We start from the raw sequence: 14,241 nt of genomic DNA, 5'->3' as shown, positions 1-14,241 counted from the left end.
TGCTTGAGAACGTTTGTGTAACTTTTCCACAGAGCCAATCCGATGCAGAATAGCCGTCACCTCCTTGGACCTTGCTTTTTTCAAATATGAGCCTATAGCTATAAATTCTCCTCTCAATACCGCCTTATGAGTTTCCCAAACTAGGGACATGGGAGTGCCCGGAAGACAGTTCTCTTTGAAGAAAAGATTTATCGAGGTGGAGAACTTAGTTACATAAGAATTAGATCCCAGTAGAGTTTCATTTAGTGTCCAAGTAAAAGGAGTAGGGGGAAGGGATTTAATATATAGTTCTAAGAAGATCGGAGCATGGTCTGAAAGGGATATTACGTCTATTTTTGTAGATTTCACCAACTGGAGGTGGCAGGATTGAATTAGAAAATAGTCTAATCTGTGGTAATTGTTATGAGGTGAGGAGAAGAAAGTGAAATCTTTAGTTGTTGGGTGCAGCGTTCTCCACGGGTCAATTAAATTTAAAGATTGTAGATTGATGTGAAGTTTCCTAAGTGCTTTTTGTGAAATGGAGGATTTTCCTGAAGAAGAATCTATCAATGGATTGAAAGTGATATTGAAATCGCCTCCCAGAATTATAATCCCTTCTTTAAATAGTTTGAGGGTGTTCAAGACGTGACACAACCAACCAATTTGGTTCTGATTCGGGGCGTAGATGTTGCAAAGGGTGACTTTTGTGTTTGCTAATAAACCTTTTAACATTATATATCTCCCATCAGCATCTGACAGAGTGTCTATCAAGGTGAAGGGAACATTTCTTTTGAATGCTATACTAACTCCTCTTGAAGCAGTGGATCCAGTATTATGATACCATGTGGGAAATTGGGTTCTCGACATATCTGGGGTCCTACCTTTTTTAAAATGAGTTTCTTGGAAAAATGCAATGTTAGAATTTTTAGACTGCAGGAATCTCAACAGTTGCCCCCTTTTCCTTGTGGAGCGCATGCCCTTCACATTATAGGAAGCCAACACCAGGGTGGCTGCATTTGGAACACTATTGGACATGAGTTATAGAATGAACTAGAGTGACATCTATACACGTGTGATGAACAAACAATTTCAATATAACAACAGCAAGAAAAACTTGGGGGAAAGAGTATAACATATAACCAATACAGATCCCGTCTATGGCGGAGGTCGGGGCACGAAACATCCTCCTCAAAGATAGACAGGACAGTCCAGTGTAGGCGCACAAGCGGCAAACGGCATATTACTTTTACCTGTTAGCAAATTCCAAAGTAGAGTCTGTAGTATAGGCCATGTGGAAGAAAAAAAAAAAAAGGCACAAACAATTTTATCGACCTATTATACTTTTTTGAATCTATCTCCAATCTAAAACATAGAGAAGAGATTGGATTTAATCCACAAACCAAAATAAGGGGCAAAAATGTTACACTATCTTCTCAAGGAGGGAGCTTCTTCTTAGGTCCAGCCTTGTTCTGTTTTGGAGACTTGGCTGGAGACCACTCTCCCTGGTCCAGCAAAGGGCGGAGGTTGGGAGGGACATCTAGCACCATGTCCATGGGCAGCCAAGAGGGGACAGCAACCTCCTCGATGTTGAACGTGGACCAAACTTTGGTGAGGTCGTTTGGATGGCGGATTATGACTTGCTTACTTCTTCCATATATAGCCAAACCGAAGGGAAATAACCACTTGTATAGTATCTTATTTGTACGTAGAACATCTAGCAGGGGCTTCAGGACCCTTCGTTTAGCAAGTGTCGAAGGTGCCAAGTCTTGATATAGTTGAATGGAAGATCCTTCGTAGGATAAATTTTTATTGTCTCTAGAAGCATTTAAAATGGCCGAGGTATCTAGATAGTTCAGAAGACCACATATCACGTCTCTTGGGGGGTCCGTGAGTTTGGGTTTAGGTCTGAGCGAGCGATGTATCCTCTCAATGATCATTTGATCGCATCGTTCCTGAGGTAATAGAGAAGAAAATATTTCCTTGGCTGACTTTTCAAGTATCTCATTAGAGACGCTCTCGGGGATTCCTTTAATTCTGACATTCTTCCTGCGGCTCCTATTTTCCTGATCCTCTATGTTCAGGGCCACCGTGTTTAATTGAGACTTGTGGAAATCTAAGTGGTCATTAATTTTATTAGAATGGCTTATGAGGGAGGACTGAGTGGCTTCTAGAGATTCCACCCTATTGCCAATTTGTTGAATATCTTGTCGCAGGCCTGAGACTTCCGCAATCAGTGGTTTCATAGCTTGAATTAGGGCTTTTTTGTAACCCATGTATTTTTACTGAATTGCCAAAGATCAAAATTCTCAGGCGGCTGAGAATTGCCCCTCAATCACTCAGCAGGGAGTTGAGGTCTTGTCTGTCAAAAAGAACAGAAAAAACTTTGGGAACCCAACTTTTTTTTTTTTTTTTGTTCCCCGATTTTGGGAAAAATGTAGTTTGTACAATTTGTACCATCACCTCCTTCTCTGCATAAGGCTTCTTTTACACTTGCCGCCATTTTGCGGCCCCTATAGATTTCTATTAGGCTGCGAAAAATCGTAGGAGCGCCGTATTTATGGCCGTGAAAAAATATCGAGCCTGCTCGATTATTTTTCACGGCTTACAGACATGGCCCCCATTGTAAATCAATGGGGCCGCAACAACAACGGAAGGTTGTTTTTGCGGTGCGCCGTGACTTCCGGTTTTGCGGACCGACGTGCTTTTTTTTCCCCCAATGCTTTTGCTATAGTATTGGAAACCTGAAAAACTGCAATCCGCAAGCTTTTTGCGGTTCGATATTGCGGCAGACCTTGAAAATTGCGGCAATACGGCCCGCAATAATGGGCTGCAAAAAAACACGGCAAGTGTAAAAGCAGCCTAAGTGTCTTTTGTATGTCTATATAAGAACTAGCATTATGGGACTTGTAGTTCTACCACTGCTATAAGGTATCCTACGCTCCTGACTGCGGTACGTTTTTGCACTAGACGTTACGATGTCCTGTTCACTACAATTGATCAAAACCGATGCAAAAGAAAAATGGCGCCTGTGCCCCCGCAACCAATCACAGTCCAGCTCTAATTTCCTTTGGGAATAAGAACGCTGCTTCCTGATTGGTCGCTGTGGATGTCGCCTCCGCTTTTTTCCCGCGCACGGTTTTGGTGATTCCTCCTCCGATCATTGTGTTTTCCCGTCCTGATTCGGACACTGGGACGGAACGAGGGTTCGGTCATTGTCTACTGTACGGAGCGGTGACGATCCCACCAGTGTCTGGAGTCACCAGGAACCAGTTATGTTGTCTGTAAAGATTTTGGGGAGATTCAGTTTTATACTAATAAATGAAGTTTCTGGCAATGTGTCGTGTTTTGTATCCGTCACCTGCTTCCTCCATGGCAGGCGCCCTCGCGTCTATGGGACGTTATCGCACCGGCCGGATACTGCTGGGGGCGAAGCGGAGAGGAGGATATGGCTCCAGGTAACGTCACAGCCACAGTGTGAATACAGAACACCATCGTCTACGGTGAATGCAACTGTGACAAACGCTCACCTGTGAGATACATTATTTTTCTCTCCTGCAGGTTTCCAGCGTATGTTTAATAAGGCTTTGTTCACACCGGCCGTGCAGGCTCCTGCCCCAACTCCACGTCCTCATTGGAGAACACTGTGCACATACGCGGTATACAGGGATTATCTAACTGATGCTCCTTAGATCCATAGAGTTACAGGGACTCTGCCAATCCGAACTATGAAGGGGCTGCGGCGCTCGATTACTGTTCTCCATATTACACAGGGCCGGTGACTGCCTCTCACTGTAACTCGTCTCCTTCACTGTATTGGTTTAATAGGACTCAAATACTAACCTCTTCATGGCCCTAGACCACTAGACATGCTAACATGAGCCCCTGCACTGCTCTACACCATACTCAGTGATCTTCACTGCCAGGGACGTCCACGTGATTCCCCCTTCACTGCCCCAGACCACCAAAGATGCCCATGTGATACCCCCTTCACTGCCCCAGACCACCAGGGATATTCCTATAATCCATTTCACTGCCCTAGACTACCAGAGATATCTGTGATCCCTATCACTGCTCTAGACCACAAGGGATGCCAATGTGATTCCCCCGTTACTGCCCTAGACCACCAGGGATATCCACGTGATCCCTTTCACTCTCCTAGACCACCAGGGATATCTGTGATCCCTATCACTGCTCCAGACCACAAGGGATGCCAATATGATTCCCCCTTCACTGCCCCAGACCACCAGGGAGGTCCATGCGATCCCTATCTCTGCACTAGATAATGTCCTCGTTGATCCCCTTTACTAGCCTAGAGACCACCAAGGACACTCACGTGAACCCTCTTCACTGCACCAGACCACCAGGGATATCCACGTGATCCCTTTCACTGCTCTAGACCACCAGGGATATCCACGTGATCCCTTTCACTGCACCAGACCACCAGGGATAACTACATGATCCCCCTTCACTGCCCTTTAAAAAATAAAATGGGGATGGCATGACTACTGGTAACCCCTTCACACCCTATAGTAGGGAGGGACTGCGTCATCTAGGGGGTTAAACAGACAAGGTTTTGCAGTCGTCCCCCCACCATGGGATGTGGGACGCAGATTTGTTTCATTAATGCTTTGTCATACAATAGCGATCTACAAGATAGCAGCAGATATAAAAGTGATAAAATACAGTTAGTTTATTTTAATACCAGCAAAATAAAATACACCTGTATCACCGCAGCTGTAACCATGCACATAACATGGGAACGAAAGAAAAGCTCAAAATATTTTGTTCTTAACTGATAACAATCAGCAGAAGAACAAGAAAGTCCTGGATCTATAAACGCGACAAGGATTCACCACGAAATGTGTCATTGTGAGAAAGTAGTGAAGACCCTGCACCTATCCCCAATGTATAGAACGAGGCTCAGGACACGCTGCACCTATCCCCAATGTATAGAGCGAGGCTCAGGACACGCTGCACCTATCCCCAATGTATAGAACGAGGCTCGGGACACACTGCACCTATCCCCAATGTATAGAGCGAGGCTCAGGACACGCTGCACTTATCCCCAATGTATAGAGCGAGGCTCGGGACACACTGCACCTATCCCCAATGTATAGAACGAGGCTCAGGACACACTGCACCTATCCCCAATGTATAGAACGAGGCTCGGGATACGCTGCACCTATCCCCAATGTATAGAACGAGGCTCGGGACACGCTGCACCTATCCCCACTGTATAGAACGAGGCTCGGGACACACTGCGTCTATCCCCAATGTATAGAGCGAGGCTCGGGACACGCTGCACCTATCCCCAATGTATAGAGCGAGGCTCGGGACACGCTGCACCTATCCCCAATGTATAGAGCGAGGCTCGGGACACGCTGCACCTATCCCCAATGTATAGAACGAGGCTCGGGACACGCTGCACCTATCCCCACTGTATAGAACGAGGCTCGGGACACACTGCGTCTATCCCCAATGTATAGAGCGAGGCTCGGGACACGCACCTATCCCCAATGTATAGAACGAGGCTCGGGCCACACTGCACCTATCCCCAATGTATAGAGCGAGGCTCGGGACACGCTGCACCTATCCCCAATGTATAGAGCGAGGCTCGGTACACGCTGCACCTATCCCCACTGTATGGAACGAGGCTTGGGCCACGCTGCACCTATCCACAATGTATAGAACGAGGCTCGGGACACGCTGCACCTATCCCCAATGTATAGAGCGAGGCTCGGGACACGCTGCGTCTATCCCCAATGTATAGAGCGAGGCTCGGGACACGCTGCGTCTATCCCCAATGTATAGAACGAGGCTCGGGACACGCTGCGCCTATCCCCACTGTATAGAACGAGGCTCGGGACACGCTGCACCTATCCCCACTGTATAGAACGAAGCTCGGGACACGCTGCACCTATCCCCAATGTATAGAACGAAGCTCGGGACACGCTGCACCTATCCCCACTGTATAGAACGAAGGTCGGGACACGCTGCACCTATCCCCACTGTATAGAACAAGGCTCGGGACACGCTGCACCTATCCCCACTGTATAGAACAAGGCTCGGGACACGCTGCACCTATCCCCACTGTATAGAACGAGGCTCGGGACACACTGCACCTATCCCCACTGTATAGAACGAAGGTCGGGACACACTGCACCTATCCCCACTGTATAGAACGAAGGTCGGGACACACTGCACCTATCCCCACTGTATAGAACGAGGCTCGGGACACACTGCACCTATCCCCACTGTATAGAACGAAAGTCGGGACACACTGCACCTATCCCCACTGTATAGAACGAAGCTCGGGACACACTGCACCTATCCCCACTGTATAGAACGAGGCTCGGGACACACTGCACCTATCCCCAATGTATAGAGCGAGGCTCGGGACACACTGCACCTATCCCCACTGTATAGAACGAGGCTCGGGACACACTGCACCTATCCCCACTGTATAGAACGAAGGTCGGGACACACTGCACCTATCCCCACTGTATAGAACGAAGCTCGGGACACACTGCACCTATCCCCACTGTATAGAACGAGGCTCGGGACACACTGCACCTATCCCCACTGTATAGAACGAGGCTCGGGACACACTGCACTTATCCACAATGTATAGAGCGAGGCTCGGGACACGCTGCTCCTATCCCCAATGTATAGAACGAGGCTCGGGAGACACTGCGCCTATCCCCACTGTATAGAACGAGGCTCGGGACACGCTGCACCTATCCCCAATGTATAGAACGAGGCTCGGTACACGCACCTATCCCCACTGTATAGAACGAGGCTCGGGAGACGCTGCGCCTATCCCCACTGTATAGAACGAGGCTCGGGACACGCTGCACCTATCCCCAATGTATAGAACGAGGCTGAACGAGGCTCGGGACACGCTGCACCTATCCCTAATGTATAGAACGAGGCTCGGGACACGCTGCGCCTATCCCCACTGTATAGAACGAGGCTCGGGACACACTGCACCTATCCCCTCTGTATAGAAGGAGGCTCGGGGCACGCTGCACCTATCCCCACTGTATAGAACGAGGCTCGGGGCACGCTGCACCTATCCCCACTGTATAGAACGAGGCTCGGGACACACTGCACCTATCCCCACTGTATAGAACGAGGCTCGGGACACACTGCACCTATCCCCAATGTATAGAACGAGGCTCGGGACACACTGCACCTATCCCCAATGTATAGAACGAGGCTCGGGACACACTGCACCTATCCCCACTGTATAGAACGAGGCTCGGGACACACTGCACCTATCCCCACTGTATAGAACTAGGCTCGGGGCACACTGCACCTATCCCTACTGTATAGAACGAGGCTCGGGACACACTGCACCTATCCCCAATGTATAGAACGAGGCTCGGGACACACTGCACCTATCCCCTCTGTATAGAACGAGGCTCGGGGCACACGGTGAAGCACTGCTACTTTGGGCATCATGATTTCCTGTGACGTTGTGACCTGCAGCTACGACAATCACATGTCTCTAAATATGTTGGATTTTCCATCGCTGGTTATAAGTTCCTCACAACATTTGACTTCTCTGCTGTTTTATGTACCGCAACATTAGACCTGTAAGATCGTCGCATGACAGCTCCGGCCTTAAGACGTCATCTGCAAAGTGAAAGGCGGACATTCAAAATACAAAAAACAGAAGGGCTTAAAGGTAATGGGTACCTATAATATACATCTCATCCTGACCTTAAGGATACACATGTTCACACATTGCATACATGCTGCAGTTTTCTGTGTACCACCATGCTTTCTTGTGTGCGTGTGGAAACACTACAGCTTTTTTCGACTGCGCTTTGTCTTATGCTTTCCACTATTTTCCCAACCAAAATATTTGATACCTACCTGTTTGGATTATTATGCTTTTTTTTAAATGCAGGAATGCGGCAATTTTGCATTTGTGTTTTTTTTTTAATGCAATATAATTATGATTGAAGCGCCTGAAGAAGCACCGTTTCGCACCATCTTTAAACTCCTAATGGGCACATCACATCCACTTTGCTTGCATCGGATGTTTCACACACAGTGTATACGCCACATGGAGAAAGTGTGAGAAAAGCAGCGGAAAATGTCTGATCTTTATTGCTTTATTCAAAAGGAGAACAACAAACATAGATTGAAACCAGAATTGAGCAGAAACATTTGCAAGACACTGGTCTATAGAAGTGAATATGACACATAAACATGGTAATATAAAAATATAGAGTCAATCATTAAATACCAAATCATATACCATGCTAGAAATAATAGGACAATAGAGCCTATCATCAAATACTACATAGATAACAAAAAAACGATGATCAAAAGGCCAAAATATGAAAAAATACCAAACTTTATTAAATAACAACCATATAAAAGCATATGATCACAGTGTAAAATACAGGGAGAGCACACCCACCCATAAGATACCATCATACATAATACGCACACCCACAGGATATATATGACAACACACGATCGTATATTGGGACAATACAGGCACACAGACTAACCAAATGTAACTAGTATATATATCTCTATAATGACACCTGGCCCGATCATTGCCCATAGGGGAACCTCGCTCAATCATATGTAATGTACATCTGTACAACAAACCTTTCCCCATACCCCCATAGTCTGTGGCACACACGGCTCCAAAGCCCTATAGTACCCAACCAATATTTACATAATCACCTGCTCCAGACGATGGGGGAGTGTTATCAATCCTGCGGAAGCGCGTCCGCCCCGACGCGCGTTTCGGTCACCTTTATCAAGGGGCCGCACATGCACACACTTCCCTAGTCCTCCTATTATATAGTCACCGGCCGCCGCGTGGATACCGCGCGGCCGGATGTGACGTGCACACCCCCCCGGGGATGTGACGCGTACTGTTGCCCAGTCAGCGGGCGGCGCCAGCCAGCGTCGGCGTCACATGAGAGGCGGGGCCGGGGCGGGCCCAGCACTCATGTAGAGACGCCGAGAGCAGGCAAGCGCAGCGGTGAATGGGCACAGCACGCGTCAGGGGGAGGACTTGAGATACACCACTACCGCCCTGATACAACAAGTACCCATATAAATTACCTCCCATAACAACCAGTACAAGCCTGTGGTGGAACTAAGAGATATTTTCTCAAGACGTACGCAATATACAGGACCAGAGACAGACAACTGGAACAATACATTAAATAATAATCATCGCATTTCCAATCCTCCAATATGAACATCGCCGCACCCAGACTATTCAGTATGGCTTGAGTATTGCGTTCATAGTGCTGGCAACGTTCTTGCTCCAGTATACGTGTCCAATCCAATCCTTTATTGTTCCCCACTCTCGCATAAATCACCACAGTGTGCATGAGCGATCAAAACTGAAATATTAAAAGAAAATAATCAACCAAACATCTAAAAACAACATATAATTAAAAGAAATTATGTAACAATGGTACCAAATGAACATCGGCGGTACGGTACCGTGGTTATAAGAAGGGGGCATAGCTAATATTTTCGTTGAGTCCAGATGGATGGACCGTATCCAGGGTCCATATCCATCTGGACTCTAGCTGTGCCAACCTCCTAGTCATGTTACCACCACGGATGTTCATATCCAGCATATCGATCCCCCTACATCTCAAAAGGTCCCCATTACAATCATGGTACCGTCTGAAATGACGTGGGATCGTTTTAAGTGCCGTGATGTCCTCGGCATTAGCCGCCGCCGTGATCCCTAGGATGTGCTCACGGATCCTTATCTTCAATGGTCTAGTGGTCATACCCACATAAATTTTCTGGCAGGGGCATACTGCATAGTAGACCACATATCTACTATTACACGTGATCCTTTTTTTGATTGAAAACCTGCGTGACCCTGCCTGATTCTCAAAGTGGTCTATTCGATCAATATTAGTGCATGCCACACACCGGCCGCATGGGAAACACCCATTCGGTACCTTAGCCTGATCCAAGAATGTGCTCCCAGGCGGTCCGGTGTAGTGGCTACGAACCAAATGATCCCTCAAATTTCTTGATCTTCTGGCTGCTATCGCTGCCTTTTCGGGTATAAACCTAGAAATCACTGGGTCCGCTTTAAGAATATGCCACGATTTGTTCAATATTTCTCTCATACGACCAAATTGGGAGTGGTAGTCTGTTACAAATCTAACTCGATCCTGGCTATCCCTACTAGTCTGTTTAGGGCCATATAATAATACATCCCTAGATGAATATTTAGCCCTATTATAAGCCTTCTTAATCATTCGGTTGCTAAACCCACGTTCTTGTAGTCTCCGCTTAAGATCTTCAGCCTGTGTATAAAATTCTTCATTATTTGAACACAGTCTGCGTAAACGGAGGAACTGTCCAGTGGGAACTGACTGGATCATGTGACCCGGGTGGGAGGAGGACGCGTGCAACAACATGTTTGTAGAGGTGGGCTTACGATATATGCTTGTTTGCACCTCCCCCTTCTCATCCTTTGACAGTAGGACATCCAGAAATTCAATAGTTTTAAAATCGTACTTATAGGTAATAAATATATTCAACTGGTTGTCATTTAATGATGCCATAAACCTTTCCAGATCATCACTCGACCCCTGCCAGATCAGCAAAATGTCGTCGATGTACCGCGTCCACGAAAGGACACGGCACATCGGCGACGACTGATCTGGCAGGGAGAGGTCCCTCTCCCACAGCCCCAGGAACAGGTTGGCATAAGCCGGGGCAAAGGACGCCCCCATCGCTGTTCCCTGGAGCTGTAGGAAGAAGGACCCCTTAAACACAAAAAAATTATGTGTCAACGTAAATCTTAACAATTCAACCACCAATTTCTGGATGTCCATCGGAAGATTAGACATACTAAGGAAAACTTCTGTGGCATATATCCCGTCCGCATGCTTAATGCTCGTATACAAGGATTCCACATCCCCAGTCACAAACACCATATCATCATCGAGCTGTAGGCCGTCTACTCTCCTCAACAGTTCACCCGTATCTTTCAAAAATGATGGCAACCCCTCCACAATCGGTTGCAGCTTAGAATCTATCCAACGGTTTACGTGTTCAAGATAATTGCCCCTTCCAAAAATAATTGGGCGTCCAGGGGGAGTCTGCGCGTCCTTATGGATTTTCGGTAGTAAATAAAGCGTAGGGATGGTTGGTTCGGGCACCACCAGTTCCATAGCCAATTCCTTGGTTATGGTGCCCTGCTCCCTCGCTTGGTTGATAATCAAATGTAATTGTGTGGTAAAGGAGGACAATGGGTTGAATGTTAGTTTTTTGTAACATGTGGTATTATTTAATTGGCGAAAGGCCTCCTTTTCATAGAGTACCTTTGGCCAAATTACCACATTGCCCCCCTTATCAGCTGGTTTATATACCACATCCTCTACCTCCTGAAGGACGCGCAGACGCCCCCTCTCTTCCCCGGTCAGGTTATCCTTATACACACACCGTGGAATACTCATAAATTCCTTAGAAACAATTTGAACGAACAGATCTACATTTGAACAAGTTGATAGAGGAGGGAATTTTTTAGATTTTATACGTATCGATGTTGGTACGTTACCTCCTTCCGGAGTATTGTGCTCAATGGCTAATTCCTCCAATATACGCAAAGCTACTTGTTCTTCCTCTGTTGGAAAAAGTTGGGAGAGGTTGCCATCAAAGAAATGTTTTTTAAAAATCAAAGAACGGGCAAACAAATGCAAATCTTTCACAGCAGCGAATGCATCAAAACTAGCTGCTGGGGAGAACGACAGGCCCTTTTCTAAGATATTCAAATCAACGTCTGAGAAAATATGTTTACTCAAATTAATTACCTTATTTTTGTATCTGGTAGCCACCGGGGACCGATCATAACGTTTATATGGATGGAACGTATGATCCCTCTGATTGTGTCTCATAGATCCTGATTTGGTGGTTACAGATGACCCAGATACTTCAGATACATCGCTCGCTGATGATATTGATGTCTGTGATGGGGTACGGGCCACGCGGTGACCCTGTACATGTGGTTTCCGCCATAGGTAGACCGTCTGATTCTCATAATCCTTCCGGTCTCTATTTAGTTTTTTAATTTGGGTTGTCTGAATATTTTTGACCACTGTTTCCAAAGTTTTATCCAACTGACAATGAAACATATTTACTTTCTCCGTTGTGGTGGTGGGAGTGGTGGTGGTGGGAGACTCACTACTGAGAGGCACAGAAGCAGCCATCTGCAGACCGGACATAACTGCAAGAGAAGTATGCTGCCTTCCAGGTGCGATGATCAAGGATGTGACCGATAGGATACCAAAGCTCTTCAGCTCCAAGGACGTCCACCCATTTCTTCTGATACATGTTGGCACCAATGACACGGCAAGGAAGGACCTACCGACAATCTGCAAGGACTTTGAAGAGTTGGGGAAGAAAGTAAAGGAACTGGATGCACAGGTAGTTTTTTCTTCTATCCTTCCAGTAGACGGGCATGGCACCAGGAGATGGAACAGGATCCTTGATGCAAACAACTGGCTAAGACGATGGTGCAGACAACAAGGATTTGGATTCCTGGACCACGGTGTGAATTACTGGTATGATGGACTCCTCGCCAGAGACGGACTACACCTCAACAAACCTGGGAAACACACATTCGCCAGGAGACTCGCCACACTCATCAGGAGGGCGTTAAACTAGAAGAAGAGGGGACGGGAAGAAAAACATTAGACTCGAACAAAGACGACCCAGGAAAACATACTCAGAAGGGAGGTAAGAACATTTCTAAAACAATCCACAGCGAGGAGATTGGAACAAAACAAAATCCTCTAAACTGCATGCTCGCAAACGCCAGAAGCCTGACAAACAAGATGGAAGAACTAGAAGCAGAAATATCTACAGGTAACTTTGACATAGTGGGAATAACCGAGACATGGTTAGATGAAAGCTATGACTGGGCAGTTAACTTACAGGGTTACAGTCTGTTTAGAAAGGATCGTAAAAATCGGAGAGGAGGAGGGGTTTGTCTCTATGTAAAGTCTTGTCTAAAGTCCACTTTAAGGGAGGATATTAGCGAAGGGAATGAGGATGTCGAGTCCATATGGGTTGAAATTCATGGAGGGAAAAATGGTAACAAAATTCTCATTGGGGTCTGTTACAAACCCCCAAATATAACAGAAAGCATGGAAAGTCTACTTCTAAAGCAGATAGATGAAGCTGCAACCCATAATGAGGTCCTGGTTATGGGGGACTTTAACTACCCGGATATTAACTGGGAAACAGAAACCTGTGAAACCCATAAAGGCAACAGGTTTCTGCTAATAACCAAGAAAAATTATCTTTCACAATTGGTGCAGAATCCAACCAGAGGAGCAGCACTTTTAGACCTAATACTATCTAATAGACCTGACAGAATAACAAATCTGCAGGTGGTTGGGCATTTAGGAAATAGCGACCACAATATTGTGCAGTTTCACCTGTCTTTCACTAGGGGGACTTGTCAGGGAGTCACAAAAACATTGAACTTTAGGAAGGCAAAGTTTGACCAGCTTAGAGATGCCCTTAATCTGGTAGACTGGGACAATATCCTCAGAAATGAGAATACAGATAATAAATGGGAAATGTTTAAGAACATCTTAAATAGGCAGTGTAAGCGGTTTATACCTTGTGGGAATAAAAGGACTAGAAATAGGAAAAACCCAATGTGGCTAAACAAAGAAGTAAGACAGGCAATTAACAGTAAAAAGAAAGCATTTGCACTACTAAAGCAGGATGGCACCATTGAAGCTCTAAAAAACTATAGGGAGAAAAATACTTTATCTAAAAAGCTAATTAAAGCTGCCAAAAAGGAAACAGAGAAGCACATTGCTAAGGAGAGTAAAACTAATCCCAAACTGTTCTTCAACTATATCAATAGTAAAAGAATAAAAACTGAAAATGTAGGCCCCTTAAAAAATAGTGAGGAAAGAATGGTTGTAGATGACGAGGAAAAAGCTAACATATTAAACACCTTCTTCTCCACGGTATTCACGGTGGAAAATGAAATGCTAGGTGAAATCCCAAGAAACAATGAAAACCCTATATTAAGGGTCACCAATCTAACCCAAGAAGAGGTGCGAAACCGGCTAAATAAGATCAAAATAGATAAATCTCCGGGTCCGGATGGCATACACCCACGAGTACTAAGAGAACTAAGTAATGTAATAGATAAACCTTTATTTCTTATTTTTAGTGACTCTATAGCGACAGGGTCTGTTCCGCAGGACTGGCGCATAGCAAATG

At 46.0% G+C, this 14,241-nt stretch overlaps 2 long non-coding RNA genes across 2 annotated transcripts in view; both read right to left on the bottom strand.

Annotated features, from left to right (window-relative positions):
• Positions 1-14,241, bottom strand: part of LOC138648881 (uncharacterized) — a 400,375-nt gene that overhangs the window by 283,935 nt on the left and 102,199 nt on the right. The gene's annotated exons all lie outside the window — the stretch shown is intronic.
• Positions 8,802-12,079, bottom strand: LOC138649814 (uncharacterized). Its single transcript, XR_011315367.1, has 3 exons — positions 11,808-12,079; positions 11,555-11,620; positions 8,802-9,362 (listed from the first exon to the last, which is right to left on the bottom strand). It is a non-coding gene; the product is annotated as an uncharacterized lncRNA (long non-coding RNA).

Source organism: Ranitomeya imitator, chromosome 9 (assembly GCF_032444005.1).
Source record: "Ranitomeya imitator isolate aRanImi1 chromosome 9, aRanImi1.pri, whole genome shotgun sequence".
In the NCBI taxonomy this organism is placed as follows: domain Eukaryota; kingdom Metazoa; phylum Chordata; class Amphibia; order Anura; family Dendrobatidae; genus Ranitomeya; species Ranitomeya imitator.
Note: the sequence above shows the minus strand (reverse complement) of the source record. Positions and strands in the feature narration are given on the sequence as shown.